This window comes from Camellia sinensis, chromosome 5 (genome assembly GCF_055761805.1).
Source record: "Camellia sinensis isolate YWXY chromosome 5, ASM5576180v1, whole genome shotgun sequence".
Taxonomy (NCBI): Eukaryota; Viridiplantae; Streptophyta; class Magnoliopsida; order Ericales; family Theaceae; genus Camellia; species Camellia sinensis.
This window is the reverse complement of record NC_138965.1, coordinates 53,805,209-53,826,919: the sequence shown is the minus strand read 5'-3', so window position 1 is coordinate 53,826,919 and position 21,711 is coordinate 53,805,209. Positions and strand designations below refer to the sequence as shown.

The 21,711-nt window shown below is 35.7% G+C and overlaps 1 pseudogene; it reads right to left on the bottom strand.

The window, feature by feature from the left end:
* Window positions 1-9,193: 9,193 nt before the first annotated feature.
* Window positions 9,194-20,189, bottom strand: LOC145791407 (monooxygenase 1 pseudogene; annotated as a pseudogene).
* Between the last annotated feature and the right edge of the window lie 1,522 nt (window positions 20,190-21,711).

Genomic DNA, 21,711 nt, shown 5'->3' with positions numbered 1-21,711 from the left:
TTGATGGGACGAGACCCCAATATAATGTGAATTTCCTTTGTGCCTTATCATGTTTTAAACATGACTATTATTTCTATTAATTGTTATTATAGGAATGTTGTCTTGTGTTGTGGCATCACTGTAATAGTGATGGGTGTTGTTGGATGGTGGTTGAGGTTCATCGGTTGTTATATGTTGGGAAACGAATTCAAAAAATGAATTTTTCCTTGTGTTGTGGTCTTGGATGGCAATGTTGAACGGTAATGTTATGAATTTAATCTAATTGATAATAAAGAATTTCAAACATATACGGTGAATTCAAATGTGAACATGTAGTTTATTCAATGTATTACAAGCTGAAGCTAACACATTATGAGAATATGGATGATTATGTGTTCTGAGTAACACTTTATTTTGTTTTCGGAGAATGGTTGCAAAATTTTAAGTTTTACAAGGAAATTGGAAAATGCATTTTAGATTGTGGGCGGTGCCGGTTTAAGAACCTTTTGAGAAATACTTTCGGTATAAAGAAAGATTTTCAAAGAACTAAGATTTTTTTTTTACAAAACGGGGTTTTTAATCGTTGTGCCTTGTATGGTGGCTTAACTTGTGTAGTTAGTTGTGGGTCGATGTGATTAGTTTGAAGAGAGTATGATGTTTTTGGGACTTATGGTGCCACAATGTTCTCTTGGTTTGTGTTTTGTGGTGCGGCCTCTTCTTTGTGAGGGTTGATCAAGAGTTTTGTTGGAGAGTGGTTTTCCTTTTCTCCATGGTCGAGTGTTGAACACCTGAGGGTGTTTTTGTGTGTTTGTTGGTGTTTAGGGCGTGGTTGACGTCTTTGGGTGCACATGGTCACTGTTTTTGTTTTGCATTTTGTAGACCCCAATAAATTATTTGGATCGAAGAAACATTCATGACCTCTTCCTTGTATTCTTGTTATTTGGGTGTCTTTGGGGCTCCGAGGTGTTGTATTGGAATTCGACAATTAATCCTAAGAATTGATCTAGTTTTGGGTTTGGCGGTTGAGTTTCCTTTCATAGTTGTATTGCCTTTTGCTTGGCGTTTTGTTAATTTCGGGGATGAATTGCCTAAGTAAAGGAGATTGTAGTGGCTCGGGTTCAGATAACCCGACCATTTTATTTTTGGTTATGGCACAAGGTTGTTCTAGTGGACTCTAGCTTTATCTGGGTAGTTTGGGACCTTGGTGCGCTTCGGGTTGGTTACAAAGCAACAACCCAAGTTTTTCTGTTTTGATTGGTCGCACTCACAATGGCGTGAGGGTAAGTCGCATTCGCGAGAGGCTGCGGCAATTTTGGCCTTCAGGTCTGTTGGTTGGAGAAGGAAGTGTGTGCCTTGTGATTGGGGCCCACGACTCTCTTGATTGCGCCCGTGAGTATCTTGGTCATGCCCGCGACCTATCTTATCCTATTTATCGCGGTCGTGGTGTGGCCTTCGCGCCCACAGTCTGTCTGTATATAAAAGTCTCCAAAAAAAAAAATCTCATTTTTGAGCTCATCTTCTCTCTCTTCCTTTCTACCCATTTTCAAGCTTTGAAGCTTGATTTTCATCTATTTCCACTCACTTTTCTACCCCTAGTCCTTTATAGCAAAACGTAAAGCTCGATGAGGGCTTCCATTTAATCTGAATGGGTCATCATTTCGTCACCAGTTAAGGGTTGGATGTCTAATTATCCAGGCAGTAATGATAGTATCTTGTACCTAAATCGGTGTGATTTTTATGTTGTCTCCTCTTCGCCTCAAGAGGTAGGGATTTCTTGCTACACTTCAATATTCTGTTATAGATAGACATATGGTAGTTTTATTATATTTAAAAGTGTTTTCATTATGAGATTTTCCAAAAAACATGATAGGGGTTTAGGGCTTGAGTTCTTAAGAGTTGTTACAATGTGTTTTTGGTTGTTTTGATATATTGGGTTGTGACTAATTACGGTTATGCTGATTGTAGCGAAAAGCCCTAATTTGTTATTGAGGGTTTAACATCACGAAACGAGCGAAGTTGGGTAATATTTATGTTATATGTTATGGAATTGAATTAAGACTTAATGGGGTTGAATTAATGCTTGGGTTGTTAATGAGAATTAACTGTGATTGTTTGGGTATTATTATGTTGTGTTGGTTACTTGTTGTATGTAACAATTTGAGATTTATTATTGAAAATGTGATTTGGGTGAAGGATTGGTAGTGTTGAGGATTTCAAATAGCAGATTTGATTTTGAAAACAAAACAATGAATGTAATTCCTTTGTGAAATAAAATAGGGCAATGGTTGTTGAAATGGTTTACGAAGATGTTGATGTTGTGGAAATTTCGGATTTAGTTCATGAGAGTTATTGATTTAACTATTAGAGGTTTTGTCATTGGTCATCGGTTGAAGATGACAGTGTTGTTGTTGTTGAATAGGTTATGTATATGTATTACTCTTGTGTTTTATTTATGTAATTTAGCGTGTTATGGTATTTCTTGGACATTGTGTAGAGGTTCGTTTCCCTCCGATCAAGCCGATAAAGCGTAACACCTTGACAGATAATTTCTTCTCCCCTCTGGCTGGTGCCTAGTAAAGTTGAAATTGAGGTCTGTTACTCCCCGGTTAGGCTAGAAAAGTGAAACGCCTTCATAAACGGTTCCTCGCCCCTCCGACTGGAGCTCAGTAAAGTGTGACCTTGGGATCGTTCCTTCTAGGTGAAGCCAGTAAAGCGTTATATGTTATGTTAGTTATATCACTTGCCATCCGTGATGTAGGCTGGTAGAAATGGAAGTATGTATGTCGTTTAATTATTTCTGTTTAGAAATATATGTTTGTCGGTATCTTGTTATGAGTGTTTCTTGCCCTCGGGCCTATGGCTAGAGAATATGGTAGTTGTGTTGTTGTACAAGCGTGTATAGTGGGTTTAGTTATGGGATTGGTTGTGACTCGTATATGTGAACGTGTTTTCTAAACAAAAGTGAAGGTGAAATTCATTTATGTTAATGTGGAGGTCTAACGAGTAAAGGATGAGTTGTGAAGGAAATGTTTTTGGAACTAAACTAAATAATTGGAAAGGAAACAAGTGTTTTTACACCTTGTAGTGTTTAAATGGACATTTTTGGGAGAAAATGTACTTATATAAGTATATTTTAAATATTAAACTGTCATATTATTTATATTGTATATCATGATGCATTCATGATCATAGCTATTTGTATGTTTTTATTGTTTAGGATCTGTTGGGATCTCTACTGGACTTTATATTCATCCACATTAGTAATCATCTTTGAGGTGCAAGTTGAGAGATGATTCAAGTTTGGCAATCTTCTTTAACTATTGGTCGTGGGGCCTATACTTGTTGGCAGAACGCCATTGTTGTAAAAGGGTTAAGTCCTTATTTCATTTTTATTATGTAAAATGTAAGCCTACTAGCATAATAATGATTTGTATGTAATTTAGCATCATTATTCATACGAGAGAGAATGTATGAATTGTTTAGTTCTTTAATTCTTTCTTTATGCTTCCATGTGTATACTCTGTAAATAGATTTAGCTAATGGATTTGGTAATGGATTCGAATAATAAAGTTGGGACATTGTCTACAACATGATCAAATACATAGCATACAACTCAAACCAATAGAATATCTAACAAGAAACATGAGATCTAGAAATTATCAAATAGATAGAACATGTTTGGAAGCCAAGAAAAGAAAAGAATGTGAAAAATAAAATGAGGATATACCTCTTGGTTTAGAGATTCCAAACCAATGGCAAAGTTTTCTAGTTACGCTGGATCAGTGGCCTATATATTGTTAGGAGTTAGGGTTTCCAAATTTTTTTTTTATAAAAATATTAGGTGGCCACTCCAGATCTAGTGATACAATTTTTATTTGGCATCTTGTTAGATAAGTGAATTTTCTATGTTATTACCAAATCTAGACCCTCAGTCAATTCACACTGCACAATTGTGAAAAAGACAATTGTCAACTTTTAAGTCTCTTGCTTCATTCTTTAAGCTCATAATCTCTCCTCAATCCATTTAAGCCCCCTTTCCCCCAAATCCCTACCAGAAAATAGAAGTTTGCAAGAGTTATATCAAGATGAAATACACATTTTTTAAGTGTGTTCCCTAGGGTTAAAGTTTCTAACCATAAGACTTATTTTAAAGCAGATTTCATAAAGCAGATTCAAGAAAATAAAGAAGAGTCAAAACAGATTTTTTATTAAAATTGTCTAAATCAATCTGCACATGTATAGTATTTATAAACTAATATACTCTACCTAACTATAGTTACAATTAACTATAGTTCTAACAACTTTACAACTGCTATAGTTAATACTAACTAGTGTTGACTAATCTAACAGACTTCAAACAGATTGATCATCATGCTGTGAATTCTGCAACTGATCATGCTGTGAATTCTGCAACTGAGATTGCGTAACATGCCCCGTCAAGCTGACAGGAGAAGAATGAGCCAGAAGCTTGTGTTGAAGAAAGTTAAACCGAGAAACTGAAAGAGGTTTGGTGAGGATATCAGCAATCTGGTCAGCAGTAGCAAGATGTTTGATAAGCAACTGGTTGGAAGCAACACGCTCACGGACAAAATGATAGTCCACTTCAATATGTTTAGACCGAGCATGAAAAACCGGATTACTAGACAGGGCAATGGCAGAGAGATTGTCACACCATAGAGTAGGTGGGTCAAGAGGAATGTGCAGATCTCGAAGAAGCATGCCAAGCCAGCTAAGCTCGGCTGAAGTCTGAGCAAGAGCGCGATATTCGGCTTCAGTGGAGGAGCGAGAAACAGTAGGTTGTTTCTTCGCAGACCAAGAAATCAAGTTGGGACCCAGAAAAATACAAAAGCCAGTAGTGGATCTGCGGTCAATGGCGTTCCCAGCCCAGTCGGAATCCGAATAGGCAGTGAGAACAAGAGGACCTGGCTGAAACTGAAGACCCTTAGCAAGAGTTCCTTTCAAATAACGCAATAAGCGTTTGACAGCATTAAAATGACTAACCAAAGGAGCGTGCATATGTTGACAGGCAGAGTTGACAGCAAAAGCAATGTCGGGGCGAGTAATGGTCAAATATTGAAGAGCCCCAACAAGACTGCGATACAAAGCAGGCTGAGCAAATGGAAGATCAGAGTTAGGGAAGCTGGAGGATTTAGTAGCCATGGGAGAGGCATAGGGCTTGCAGTGGGACATCCCAGCTTTGGCTAAGATCTCAGTGGCATACTTAGATTGATGCAAAAAGAAACCAGCAGCAGAAGTGTGAACAGAGATGCCCAAGAAATAATTCAGAAAACCCAACTTTTTCATGGAAAAAACTTGATGCATTTGAGCAAGCAACGAGGTAATATAAGAACCATCACTCCCAGTTAGCAAAATATCATCAACATATATAAGCAGAATGGTGATGGCAGATGTAGTCTTCTTAATAAACAAAGAAGAGTCACAATGACTAGCAATGAAACCTTTGGACAAGAGAAAAGTGGAGAATGTAGAAAACCATGCCCGAGGAGCTTGCTTAAGCCCATACAAGGCTTTATGCAGTTTACACACCTTATGAGGATGAGAAGAATCAATAAAACCAGAGGGTTGAGTCATATAAACCTCCTCATGAAGGACACCATGCAAGAAAGCATTAGATACATCCAATTGTTTGATAGACCAACCAAAATGAAGGGCAAGACACAATAAAATGTGAATAGTAGGCTGCTTTGCAACAGGACTAAAGGTTTCTTGATAATCAATCCCCTCCTCCTGGAGATAACCTTTAGCCACTAACCGGGCTTTATAACGAGCAATGGAACCATCAAAGTTCTTTTTCAAGCGATAAACCCACTTACACCCAATGACATTCTTGTTGGGTGGAAGGTCAACTAAGGACCAAGTATGTTGAAGTTGAAGAGCATGAAATTCTTCATGCATAGCTTGAGTCCAATCTGAAGATTGAGAGGCTTCCTTATAGGAAGAAGGTTCAGTGGGAACATGAGCCAGATGAGCAGTAGGAGAAAGAGAAGTAGATTTGGACCGAGTGACCATAGAATGAGTGTTGGAGCAGATAGGAGGAGCAAGATGAGTAGAAACTGGAGCAGAGAGAGGTAAATCAATAGAAATTGAAGATATAGGAATATGATAAGAGGAGGAAGGAACTGTAGAACTAGGAATAGACAGAGAAAGATCAGTAGAAGAAATAGGGGGATTAGCAGAACTAGGAACAGGAAGAGGAACAAGTGGAGGTGCAGATGAGGAAGGAGATACAGAAGAAGAAGAGCTTAAAGAAGAAGAAACAGAAGAAAAAGTGGAGGGCCAGAAAAAAGAATGTAATTGCGTAACTGATGGAATTGGGGAAGAAGAAGAAGAAGAACAAGATGAAAAAGGAAAACAAGTTTCATCAAACACAACATGCCTAGAAAGATAGATACGACCTGTAGAGGGATCAAGACAGCGATACCCTTTCACTGACGGATGATAACCAATGAATACACATGGAATGGACTTAGGTTGAAGCTTGTGGTTAGTATAGGGCCGTAACCAAGGATAACACCTGCAACCAAAAATTCTTAGAAAAGAATAATCTGGAGGTTTATTAAACAACATTTCAAAAGGAGTAAGATTGTGAAGTTTAGCAGTAGGTAATCTATTAATTAGCAAGACAGCTGTAGCGAGTGCCTCAAACCAAAGATTTAAAGGCAAAGAGGCATGATGCATTAAAGCAATAGTTGTTTCAATTAGATGTCTATGTTTTCGCTCAGCCACTCCATTTTGAGAAGGAGTGTGAGGACAAGTAAGATGATGTAGAATACCTTTTTGTTTAAGAAAATTTTGAAATTCAGTAGATAAGTATTCACCACCATTGTCACTGCGAAGAATTTTAAGAGATGTCGAAAATTGAGTTTCAACTAAAGCTTTGAATTCAAGAAATTTAGAAAATACTTCACTCTTGTAATGAAGCGGAAACAACCAAGTAAATTTGCTGAAATCATCAATGAAAACAACATAATACTTGTAGCCTGATACAGAAGCAGAAAATGGGCCCCAAACATCTGAATGAATGAGAGCTAAAGGTTTATTAACAGTTGAATTGGACAAACTAAAAGGAAGCCTATGTGTCTTAGAGACACAACAATGAGGACATAAACCAGAGGAAGTGTGAGAAGGCAAATGAAAAGTGTTAATAATGTGATGAAGTTTGGTGGATGAAGGATGTCCAAGTCTGAGATGCCAATTTGGAGCAGAAGCAGCAGTTGAAGAAGCAGCAGTGGGAGAATTGGTACTCTTGAAACAGGCCTGTGGAGAAGATGAAGAGAACATGGAAACTGATTGAGGAGCATGATAAAGACCCTGAGAATTAAGGCCTTTATACAGAATGCTCTTGGTAGCCTTGTCCTGAACAACAAACTTATCAGCATCAAAGATAACAGAACAGTTATTATCAGATGCTAGTTTATGAACAAATAACAGATTAGAAGAAATATGAGGAACATGAAGAACTTTTTGGAGTTTAAGTGGAAAAGAAGGAGTTGGAAGCAAACCATTACCAATGTGATGTATAGGAAGAGAAGAACCGTCGCCAATTGTGACTTGATCAGTGCCTTGATAAGGCTGATAATCAGAAAGCTGATTCAAGTCATTGGTAATATGACTGGTGGCAGCAGAATCAACATACCAAGTAGGAGGAGCAGAGGAGGACTGAAATTGAGATGGAGAAACAGAAGCTACATATGCTGCTTTAGGTGTACCAGAGGTTGTGTGAAAACTATGATCCATGCGATGCCAACATTCTAAGGCTGTATGATTGTATTTGCCACAGATCTGACAAACAACTAGAGAACCAGTATGATGTTGAAGATTATATGATTGCGGTGGAGAATTCTGAAAAGATGCACTGGACTGAGATTGTTGAAACGGTGGATGTGGAGACTGGAAATTTTTTCCTCCTCGACGGGAGCTGGATCCTCTAAAATAACGACTTCCACCTCGGTTAGAGAAATTACCTCTGTAGCCTCTAGTAGAACCATTAGAACCACCTCTATGAGAAAAGGATCTGGTAGTTGCAGTATAGGCAAAAGGAATTTCAGATGCTTGAGAACTTTTGCTTGCAGCTTCAATATGAATCTCCTCAGAACAAAGTAAAGAACTCAGAGTTGCAAGAGACAGGGAATCAGATCTGGTGCGGATGGAAGTTTTAAAAGCATTATACTCAGCCGGTAATCCATTCAAGATTAATAGAACTATATCCTCATCATCAACAGGTGCACATGCTAGAGCTAGCTGATCAGCTATGGTTTTGAACTCAGTTAGATATGCATCCATGCTTAATCCTTTCTTAGTGAGATGATTCATCTTGTTCTTGAGTTGATGCACATGAGATCTAGAAAGAGAAGTGAACCGAGATTGAAGAACAGTCCATACCTCATAGCTAGTCTTGCAATGCAAAACAGAGGAAAAAATTGCAGGAGACAAAGTAGCGGTTATGCAGCTAAGCAAATGAGCATCGATATTCATCCATTGAAGATACTCAGGATTAGAAACTTCTTTGTTGCTTGCATCGCTGAGAGTAGGTGATGGACAATCATTGGATCCATCGACAAAACCGATCAATTTGGTTGCTCGCAATATATTTTGCATCTGATTTTTCCAGATGATGTAGTTAGTTGAATCTAACTTTACTGTGACAAAGGAACTAAGATTTGATATAAGGAGTGTAAGATTGGAAGGAAGTGATGGAGATGCACAGCTAGATGAATCTGCCATGTGAGAGAAGCTTTAAGGAGCTTCGAAGAGGAAAGAGCAATACTCGTTGGAGCTATGGCTCTGATACCATAAAGCAGATTTCATAAAGCAGATTCAAGAAAATGAAGAAGAGTCAAAACAGATTTTTTATTAAAATTGTCTAAATCAATCTGCACATGTATAGTATTTATAAACTAATATACTCTACCTAACTATAGTTACAATTAACTATAGTTCTAACAACTTTACAACTGCTATAGTTAATACTAACTAGTGTTGACTAATCTAACAGACTTCAAACAGATTGATCATCATGCTGTGAATTCTGCAACTGATCATGCTGTGAATTCTGCAACTGAGATTGCGTAACATATTTAACATGTTTTAGTTCCAATTAATAATGGTACATGTAGTCTTATATGCAACATCACAAATGCACTACATCTGAAATTTTTATTTTGACTTATTAGTGAAGGTGGGTGGTGTTGGCTCAAAGTTGGCCACAATCATATCGTGTGTGGCGAATTGGATCACTAAAGAGGATGGCCATGAGGGCAATACACAAGAACTTTGCCAGCTTCCATGAACTACCATCAAGCATTGTCCCAATAAGAAAAGTCTGTGTGGATAGTTGCACTACTCTCATCCTTCGTTGTTTCACGTATTGATCAATTGCTGTTTGGACCATCATTTTCCATTCTCTAGTTTGTGGGTCAATCCCACATGTCAATTGTGCAAAACTCCTAGCAAGCACCACTGCATCTTCCAAGCAAGCAGAACCACCTTGCGCGATGAATGGACCCATTGCGTGCATTGCATCTCCAGCCACGGTAATAGCTCCTTGTATAAATCTTCTTCTTTGTAATAGTAACAATTCCCATGGTGCACGATAACGAAGTGGAGTGAGAAATAAGTTATCCAAATCACCATTCCTTATCAAGTCAAGCTCCACTTCTGGGAAGCCAGATAGTGCTTTCATAGTTGATTGTTTAATGAGCTTCGGATCATTTAATACCATTGAATCTTGAGGAGTCCAATCCCGAGTTACAAACCAGTAAACTAGCTTACCATTAACTGACATTCTTCCTAGTTGAACATTACCTTTGCTCAACACGATAAATGCATTGTGAAATTTGTGACCACTTGGATACCTTGTGAAACCTCGTACTACACAGGTAGAGAAAAGCCTTGTAGACTTCATTCCAAGAAATTTTGCGACTGTAGAGTTTACTCCGTCACATCCAATTACAACCTGATATGCAAAGAAATTAACAAATTTAAGTTTTTAATTCATTTAAGAGTCTAAACAACCATTTCTCGTAAAACATGAAAAATAGATTTATAAAAAAAAAAATTAAAAATGTTATGTGAAGAAAGTTAGCTTATGTTTTCCTTCATTATACATTATATCATCTATTGTTTACTCAAAATATAGATCATGACAATAAAATAATGAATAAATTTAAAATTAAAAAAGAGAAAGAAAGGAATGTAAAGAATGGGCTAAGTTAATATTATTCGTGATTATTGTTCTCCATTGTCATCCTTGTTATTGCTATGGTAGTCTTTGTTGTTGCAATTCCTAAGCAAAAGTTCTAGAGTACACGATCATAAATTATGACCTTTATTTCTAATTTTATTTTGGTTTTTAGTTATAGTTAGGTTAGTTTCTTTCACAATTCCATTTATTATTATAGCTACATCAAATTAAATGCTAGCTATGAAAATCAATTGTAAACAACAGAAGGTATGAAAATATCAAGGGTATGCTTTTTATTTCTCATGTTTGATTACCCTAAAAAGTGGATAGGAGAAAAAACAAGACAAAAAGATCAATGGATTTTATTTTTCCTTGTCTATTATTCTTTTTAATTATGGAAACTACAAGAACCATTAATGTTAGGAGAATGGTTTTCAAACCCTTTTCTTGTTATATTTTCTATCTGTGGATCTTTCTCTACAAATCAAACAAAAGAAGTGTTGTTTCCGATGAAAATAACATTGCAATTAGATTCAAGATTTTGAGAGAGAGAGAGAAGAAGAAGAAGAAGAAGAAGAAGAAAATTCCAAATGTAAGGGTAACCGCCTCGGATAGAGATAGGACCATAGCAATTAACTTTAATCAATGTTCTGTATTCTTCAATAAAATTTGAGTACAATAGAGATTAGATTACCAATTTATAAACCACAACTAATAGGACACTTGACATACAAAACTATTACACATAAGCATAAGAGTCATTTTGACACATAAGATGTATATTCCATTACATTAGAACTCCCCCTCTAAAGGAAACTTCACCTCAAGTTTCAACTACAAATAAGTGACTTAATTTTTTTTTTTTTTTTTTTTTTTTTGATAGCCAAAGAAAAAGAAACTTTATTGATAAATTCAAACATGATATACATAATAATTTACATCAATAAAGCATAACACGAGTAAAAAGCATCATAGTAGACCATCCTAATTCCAACTAGGTTGACACCAAGATTGCTACACAATCATATGCTAGCCCAAACCCATGTTGGTGAGGTACCAACAAAAGGAGGAAAAAAAAGGGAGCAAACAGAGCAACTCCAAAACTAATAGCCACCAACTCCAGAACAACAAACACAACAACTAAAAGAACCCTCTCAACCCCAACCCAAACAAACTCTAATCTGGTTGAGATTGTAAATGAAAAAACTAACAGAGTATTGCCACTCCTTTGATGATGATTTGAGCCAAATTGCCACTCTAGTTTTTATGAGGTTAGAGGTTTCCCATATGTCAAGTTTAGCATTATTGAATACACACTCATTTCTTAACTACAAAACAGACCACATGGTTACAAAAGGGACAATATTCTAGATCTTCCTCTCTTGCTCCTTAAACTTACCACCCTTCCACCAATGCAACAAACTATCAATGCTACCAGGCATAATACCATTTGGGATGGAAATGTAATCTACCATGCAACCTTAGACGAGGAACATACATTGCATTTCCTTGTTCAAAAATAATTATCATAACTCATTCTTCTTTAAAAATAATGAAGCTGCAACCTTGGTTGAACAACTGTTGGAAAAATGGTTTCATATAGGCATTTTTTTTTAGCTCAATTTGAGTGAGCCCCAAACGTCTTTTGGGGTGGGTCTGAAGAGGTGTGGGTCCGAAGAGGTGAAGTGTTCCTTGCCGCGTGGCAAGTCACACGGTGAAGACGGAACGTCAAAACCATTTATGAGTGAATGGAAAGTTAACGTCGTTTTCGGATCTAACATTAATTTTTTAGATAAAATTCATTTGAATTTTTTTTTTTCAATAAAAAATTATTGTGGGAATTTAATTTAATTCTAAATTCAAATTTTGGGTTCTTAAATGGTTTCCTAAAATTTGTAATTGTGAGAATTTAATTTAATTCTAAATTCAAATTGTAGTTTCCTAAAAATTTGTACATGTTCTTTTATTTATTAAACTATTCAAATAAGTTGAATATATATATATATATATATATATATATATATATATTCAAATAGTTTAATAATATATATATTTCAATGGTTTAATTAATAAAAGTTCAAACAATTGGAAACTGTTCCACCAACGGCCCAACGGCACTTTTTTCAATTAAATTTGAAATATAGTGTTCAGGTACTATCAGTCAAATTGGTTTGAATTAAGAAAGTGCATCTGTTCAAAACAGTTGGGCACCTGTTCATTACCATTTTACACCTTTTCGGGTCTATGTAGTTGCCTATAAATACATGGGTTTACCAACAGTCTTGGGCATGAAAAAGAAAAAGAAAAAACCAGTCTCATATTTTGTCTTTTTGCTGTCCATATTATTTTTAGTGTATTATTCTTCATTTTAGATTTAAGAATAAATTCAGAGAGTTAGAACATAGGTTTGGTTCGCCGAACAAATTGTTTGGAGTACTACTACAATTTGTGAAGATCATTGTATCCTGGGAGATAGACGCCGGTCAACCGTAAGTACCGTAGCGGGGCGAATCTGTCTTAAGGACAGAGTGTCACACACTCGACTTGGTCTTAATTATTATTCGGTTCGATAAATAAATCCGGTATGTTATTTATTTATTTTGTTTGAATTTATTTCAAGTTATTTTATTTACACAGAAGATTGTTCCGACAATCTTAAGACAGATCCGAATTATTCTGTTTACAAAATTTTTTCGTTTGTTTCCCTTTTTTCATTCTTCATAAATAATTTCGGAAGAAAAATTATTTTTTGTGGATTTACAAAATAATATTCTGGTTGGAAAAATAAATAGTGATTATATGTTATTTGATAGATAATGTCTCTTCTCTTTGACAATAACTAGTAGTACGATACTGGTGTCATTAACAATTCAGAATATATTTTTGTGGAATTTTTTCAGAAATTAATTTTGGGTTTTAGAAATTATTTTCTGAGTTTTCATTAATTAAAATTCTGTTTTCAGTATTTTAATTATTGAAGTGTTACTGAAATTAATTTTCTGTATGGAATTAATTTGGTTAAATAAAATTTTATTTTATTTCTAAATTAATTGAAAAATAAAAGTTATTTTCTTATTTCTTTTATTTTACAGAATTTAATTTCTTGTGGGGAATTATTTTAGTTAAATAAAATTTTATTTTATTTCCAAATTAATTGAAAAATAAAAGTTATAGTTTTATTTCTTTTATTTTACAGAATTTAATTTTCTGTGTGGAATTAATTTGTTTAAATAAAATTTTATTTTATTTTTAAATTAATTGGAAAATAAAAGTTACGTTCTTGTTTCTTTTATTTTTACAGAATTTAATTCTGTGAATTTGGTTTAATTTTCTGTGTAGTGTAAATTCTAATTATAATTTTGTTTTATATATTAGAATTGATAGCTACTGAAACTAATGTCCAAACAAGTACTACTGTGGTGGCTGTAATGACGCCAACCCCCTCTCCTGTGGTGACAATGCCAATAAATCATGGAGAAAAACTAGAGAAGTTCTTAGGAACTGACTTTAAAAGATGGCAACAGAAAATGTTGTTCTATCTTACAACTCTGAACCTGGCTCGTTTCTTCCATGAAGATGCTCCTATCCTGAAAGAGGATGAAACCGACCGGCAAGTGGTTGCTACGGTTGATGCTTGGAAACATGCCGATTTCCTTTGCCGGAATTACGTCTTGAACGGACTTGACAACACATTATGCAACGTCTACAGTCCAATCAAGACAGCAAAGAAACTTTGGGAATCGTTGGAGAAAAAGTACAAAACAGAAGATGCCAGCTCAAAGAAATTTGTGGTTGGCAGATTCCTGGATTTTGTAATGGTTGATTCAAAAACTGTGATCAGCCAAGCTCAAGATTTCCAACTCATTCTGCATGACATTCACGCAGAAGGCATGTCTCTCAGTGAATCCTTCCAAGTTGCAGCCTTAATTGAAAAATTACCAAAAGGCTGGAAGGAATTCAAGAACTACCTCAAACACAAGCACAAAGAAATTTCTATGGACAAGTTAATTGTACGTTTGAGGATTGAGGAGGACAACCGCAATTCTGAAAAGCGGGCTGGTAAGAATCCTATGAAGTCTAAGGCAAATGTGGTGGAACATGCTTCAAAAACCAAGAAACAAAAGTCTTCTGGAGAAAGTTCATCACAAGGCTCTAAAAGGGGGAAAAATAAAAAGTACAAGTTTAATGACAAATGTTACATCTGTGACAAAGAGGGACGTCGGGCCAAAGATTGCCGTAACAAAGGCAAAAGCAAAAGAAGAACAAGCAAGAAGCCTGCTCAAGCCCATATGACCGAAGTGGATAATATTTCCAATGGTGTCGATGACATCAATCTTTCTGCAGTTGTTTCCGAGGCTAATCTTGTCGGAAATCCTAAAGAATGGTAGGTGGACACTGGTGCTACTCGCCATATTTGTGCCGACAAAAAGATGTTCACATCTTATTCTATAGTGGACAATGGTGAACAACTCTTTATGGGCAACTCCTCAACTTCCAAAGTTAAAGGACAAGAAATAATTGTACTCAAGATGACATCAGGAAAGGAACTCACTCTCAACAATGTGCTGCATGTACCAGACATTCGCAAGAATTTAGTTTCCGGATCTTTGTTGAGTAAGAATGGGTTTAGGCTAGTTTTTGAAAGTGACAAGTTTGTACTTACCAAAAACGGGATGTATGTAGGAAAAGATTACATGTCTGATGGCCTTTTCAATTTAAATGTAATGACCGTTGTACCCTCAGTTATTAATAATACTACATCTTCTTCTTACTTGCTTGAGTCTTCAAATTTATGGCATGGTAGACTAGGACATGTTAATTATGGATCTTTGCGTAGATTAAATAATATGGAAAGTTTACCTAAATTTAACATTGATTCAAATCATAAATATGAAGTTTGCGTTGAGGCAAAATTATCTAAAGCTCCTTTTCATTCAATTGAAAGAAGTATGGAACCACTTGAATTAATTCATAGTGACATTTGTGATTTTAAATCGATTCAAACTAGAGGTGGGAAAAAGTATTTTATCACTTTTATAGATGACTATATTAGATATAGTTATGTTTATTTAGTTCGAACCAATGATGAAACTTTGGAAACTTTCATTCAATATAAGAATGAAGTTGAAAATCAACTTGGTAAGAAAATCAAGAAACTTAGAAGTGATAGAGGTGGTGAATATGAATCAAACCACCGCTCCTTACTCACCTCAGCAAAATGGAATTGCTGAAAGAAAAAATAGGACTTTAAAAGAAATGATGAATGCTATGTTAATAAGTTCTGGATTACCTCAGAACTTGTGGGGGGAAGCAATACTTTCTGCTAATTATATACTTAATAAAGTACCCCGAAAGAAAGTGAATCAAACACCTTATTAATTGTGGCATGGAAGAGTACCATTCTACAAATACTTAAAAGTGTGGGGGTGTTTGGCTAAAGTGGCTATTCCTAGTCCTAAAAAGACTAAGATAGGTCCTAAGATCATTGATTTCATTTTCATTGGTCATGCTAAGAATAGTAGTTCATATCGGTTTTTGATTCATAAATCAGAACATACCGAAATGCATGTAAATACTATTATTGAGTCTCGGAATGCATCATTCTTTGAACATGTATTTCCAAAGAAGACTGGACAAGAGACTAGTACTAATAAAAGATCTTTTGATGCTATTACTAGTCAGGATCAAGAACATGATCAAGAACAAGAGTTAGATCAAAATGAGGAAGAGGAACTTAGGCGTAGTAAACGTGCTAGAACCTCAAAATCTTTTGGTCCAGATTTTCTAACATATTTGTTAGAAAATGAGCCTTTAACTTTTAAGGAGGCTATGTCCAGTCCTGAAGCTCCTTTATGGAAAGAAGCTGTCAACAGTGAAGTTGAATCCATCTTGCAAAATCACACTTGGGAATTAGTGGACTTGCCACCAGGTTGTAAACCTCTTGGGTACAAGTGGATTTTCAAAAGAAAATTGAAAGCAGATGGATCAATAGACAAATACAAGGCAAGACTTGTGGTCAAAGGTTTTAGACAAAAAGAAGGTCTAGATTACTTTGACACATACTCACCGGTTACTAGAATAACATCCATTAGAATGCTAATTGCCATTGCATCTCTATACAATCTAGAAATTCATCAAATGGATGTTAAAACCGCTTTCTTAAATGGTGAATTAAATGAAGAAATTTACATGGAACAACCAGAAGGGTTTTCTGTTCCAGGGAAAGAAAAGAAAGTGTGTAAATTGGTTAAATCATTATATGGTTTAAAACAAGCGCCAAAACAATGGCATGAGAAATTTGACAAGGCAATGATGTCAAATGGATTTAATATTAATGAGTGTGACAAATGTGTTTATATTAAAAACACAGATAAAAGTTATGTCATTGTATGTCTTTATGTAGATGATATGCTCATCATAGGTAGTAATAATGACATGATTAAAACTACCAAGAAAATGTTGAATAAACATTTTGACATGAAGGACATGGGCATTGCTGATGTAATTCTTGGTATGAAAATTACCAAAACATCAGAAGAATATGCTTTGTCACAATCTCATTACATTGAGAAAATACTTGACAAATTTAGCAAAGATGATGATCATCTTGCTAGAACACCTGTAGATGTTAATTTGTATCTTTCTAAGAATGTACAGGAAAGTATTTCTCAATTAAAGTATGCCCAAATTATTGGAAGCTTAATGTACTTGATGAACTGCACTCGCCCAGATATAGCTTATGCAGTAAGTAAATTAAGTAGATATACGAGTAATCCGGGAGTAGAACACTGGAAAGCAATTATAAGGGTTCTAAGGTATCTCCAATTTACTCGTAATATTGGGCTGAATTATACTAGATATCCAGCAGTACTTGAAGGATACTATGATGCAAATTGGATATCGGATACTAGAGACTCGAAGTCTACCAGTGGGTATGTCTTTACTCTTGGTGGGGCGGCTGTATCTTGGAAATCTTCTAAACAGACTTGCATTGCTAGGTCTACTATGGAATCTGAATTCATAGCTTTAGACAAAGCAGGGGAAGAGGCAGAATGACTTCGCCACTTCCTTGAAGATATTCCAATTTGGCCAAAACCGGTGCCTACTATATGCATACATTGCGATAGTCAATCAGCTATAGATAGAGCACAGAGTCATATGTATAACGGTAAGTCACGACACATTCGTTGTTGACATAACACCGTAAGACAACTACTCTCTAATGAAATTATTTCTATAGAATATGTTAAGTCTAAAGACAACATAGCGGATCCACTAACCAAAGGGTTAGCAAGAGAGTTAGTTGAGAATTCATCGAGGGGAATGGGATTTAAGCCTATTAAATAAGAGTTACCACAACGGCAACCCAACCTAGTTGACTGGAGATCCCAAGATCTAGGTTCAAAGGGACAATCGAGTTGTGAATGACTCAGAAGAATCACTGGGGAGTCTAACTCCTACCCATTTCTATGATGAAATAATGATGTCTGCAACGTTTTAGGTTAAGTAAAACTTTAAATGATTCTTATATCTAGGTAAACCTAGTGAAGTATGGCAGGATACTTTTCATAAGAATCACCTATGTGAGTGTGAACTGGGCCGGTTCTATAAGATTTGTGAAGGGCTACAAGTCTTTAGAGCACTCATGAAAGACCAGGTTGTTCAAGGCCAAAATGAACACAATAGTGAGAACTAAACTGTGTCTGGGGATATACTGTGTGAGTTCTATTGTCCAGGTTTACACAAACGGCTGAACAGTTCAAGACATCATGTTCACTGGTTAGCTAGTAAATCCGATAGTGTCTCACAAGGGAAGGTTCAAAGCCAAAAGCTACCTATCATTTGCAGAATATTTCCGATTTCTGTACTCTCTGTTTTAGATCATAGTGTTGCATTTTCTCTCCGTCAAATTCCATTCATGTGGAGGATTGTTGGAAAAATGGTTTAATATAGGCATTTTTTTTAGCTCAATTTGAGTGGGCCCCAAACGTCTTTTGGGGTGGGTCCGAAGAGGTGAAGTATTCCTTACCGCGTGGCAAGTCACACGGTGAAGACGGAACGTCAAAACCATTTATGAGTGAATGGAAAGTTAACGTCGTTTTCGGATCTAACATTAATTTTTTAGATAAAATTCATTTGAATTTTTTTTTTCAATAAAAAATTATTGTGGGAATTTAATTTAATTCTAAATTCAAATTTTGGGTTCTTAAGTGGTTTCCTAAAGTTTGTAATTGTGAGAATTTAATTTAATTCTAAATTCAAATTGTAGTTTCCTAAAATTTTGTACATGTTCTTTTATTTATTAAACTATTCAAATAAGTTTAATATATATATATATATATATATTCAAATAGTTTAATAATATATATATATTTCAATGGTTTAATTAATAAAAGTTCTAACAATTGGAAACTGTTCCACCAACGGCCCAACGACACTTTTTTCAATTAAATTTGAAATATAGTGTTCAGGTACTATCGGTCAAATTGGTTTGAATTAAGAAAGTGCATCTGTTCAAAACAGTTGGGCACCTGTTCATTACCATTTTACACCTTTTCGGGTCTATGTAGTTGCCTATAAATACATGGGTTTACCAACAGTCTTGGGCATGAAAAAGAAAAAGAAAAAACCAGTCTCATATTTTGTCTTTTTGCTGTCCATATTATTTTTAGTGTACTATTCTTCATTTTAGATTTAAGAATAAATTCAGAGAGTTAGAACATAGATTTGGTTCGCCGAACAAATTGTTTGGAGTACTACTACAATTTGTGAAGATCATTGTATCCTGGGAGATAGACGCCGGTCAACCGTAAGTACCGTAGCGGGACGAATCTGTCTTAAGGACAGAATGTCACACACTCGACTTAGTCTTAATTATTATTCGGTTCGATAAATAAATCCGGTATATTATTTATTTATTTTGTTTGAATTTATTTCAAGTTATTTTATTTACACAGAAGATTGTTCCGACAACAACAACAGGTGCAAAACTGATAACCCTTGTCATGTATGTAACACCCCAAATATGCCACGTGATATATTCCTGTTTATCTTTGAATACCCTAAGCCGAGTAGCTACCTTGTTGCAAAAAAGAAATGCTTAAAATAAAACTTAGAAATGACATCGTAATTACGAAGCCTTAAGCACGCAAATTTCCTTGTTAACTACCAAGAGTTAGGAAGTAGTTTTCTTTTGAACTTAGAGAACGAAACATTCTTACATGACACGAAGAAACACCTAACATTGTCTAAACTACCTTACATTGCATTAGAGATATGGATATGATTTGCTAGGATAAAAATTTAAAAGATGTATAGAATAGTTAAAGGACTTAGAAGGTGTATACGTCAAGAATAGAGAACTTATAAGTTGTTAGGAAATTGTCTCTTCCTAACTAGCATCAGTGAGACACAAAATTATGAACAAGAAAGATAAAATGAATCAGAGAAATCACACACACACACACAGAGACTCATACACACACAAGAACACAAGAATTTACACGGTTCACTCCAAAATAGCGTTACGTCCATAGTTGTTGATATTTTCACTATCATCAGAAAACAATACAACTCTCTCGTATATAAGAAGTGCCCTCTTCATCTATTTATAAGCATAAAATAAGGGAAACACGGAAGCAAAGTATAATAAAATACTTTTAAAAACTAAAAGTTTAAAATACAATAAAGTATATAAAAAGGATTTTAAAAAGTGTAGTTATTGCATAGTAAAGTATACTTAAAGGCTTTACAAAATTAATCCCATGAGAAATAAAAGGAACAATAGTCTTTAAAATTAAATTGAATCAATTGTAGTAAAATAGCACCATGAGCAATAAAAGTTTACCTTTGCATGAAGAGCACTTCCATCGTCAATTTGCATGATTGGATCGGAGGTAGAAGGATCTAATTTAATAGAAAGCATCTTGCATCCAAAACGTATAGTATTCAATGGCAAATCATCAGCCAAAGCATGCATGAGATCAACACGTCGTAGGCATCGCATTTCACCATCGCTATGGAAAATATTAGAGAAATATACACTCACATGAGGTATACATATTACAGATACTTGGTCTAGAAGTGATGGGCTACAAAATTACAATCACCTTATTCCCTTAGAAGGTGAGGGTTCACTAAATTTTTCAACATGGAAATTATGAAGAAACTAGGAAGTGAATATATATATATATATATATATATATATTTAAATGTTTAACTAGATGAGCAACTATATGAAGCAAAATTACAGGAAACAAACTCAACAAGCTCTTGACAATCATGATATCAAAATTCGATGTTATAAAAGATCCGCATAGAAAGGTATAAAGGGATTAATACTAATAATCATTTCAAAGGATCATTCGTTACAAAAATCGCCTACTGGGGAGTTTATGATTCAAAGCTGGTACTAAGTGTTAATATACAGATAGATTATAGTAGATAGTATATTTTAGATCTGTATAGATAGTTGTTAGCACAGATAGATGCCCTTCTTTTCCTTTCTTTTCCTTTTGCTTCCAACTACCTTTCGGTGGCTTTTCATTTGTATATTTCCTTTGTTCATCATTTTGTCTTGTAAAACATCTCCTATATAATGGAGGTTCCATTTGGTTGCAATACACATCAAAAACATAGAGCTAATATTTGCTCTCTCAATCTCTCTCAATTTCTTATATGGTATCAGAGCGCAGGTTTTCTGCCTAGCCTCTCCTTCCAACATATTTTTTTTGCAGATTGCATTTCATCTGTATCCTTTTTTCGTCCATCTCAACATATTTTTTCTACAGATTGCATTTCATCTGTATCCCTTTTTCGTCCATCTCTGAAATACAGTTTTCACCACACCAGATCCTTCGTCTCCTCCAGACGATTCCAACGCCACCAATTTCAGCCCAATAGGACGTTACACGCGCTCTCACGCGCCACTTCTGTGAACGGCGCGTCGCCTGCCTCCGCCTTCCGCCTCATACGCGCTCCACGCGTCCTCCACACTGTCCCGTGCTAACGTGCACCGTGCACTACCTTGCTAACGTGCGCCGCGTGTTTCTGACGTTAGCACACGTCAGCCCTCTCTGCTACCGTGCACTGCCTGGCCTGTTTTGCTAACGTGCGCCGCGCCCTTTCTTGCTAACGTGCGTCGCGCCCTTTTGCCTCTCATTTCTGTGCCTCTGTGGTCATATTTTGGATCGTTTCACTCCTTTTCCCACTAATTTCGGCCTTCTGAATTCACTGGTAATCTCGATTTTTTCAGATTCTACCTCCATTGTGCTATTTTTCCCTCATGGATCGCCCGGATTCCTCTAATCACCCTATTTCCGTTATTCTTGACGGGACTAATTATGTCCTTTGGGCACAAGCCATGTCTGGCTTCCTCAAAGGCAAGAAACTTTGGCATATCATTACTGGGGATGTGTGCAAACCAGTCCCAGCAACCACGGAATCCGCTGCCACGGACTCTGCTGCCAAATATATCGACCGACTAGAAGATTGGGATAGTAAAAACTATCAGATCATCACCTGGCTTC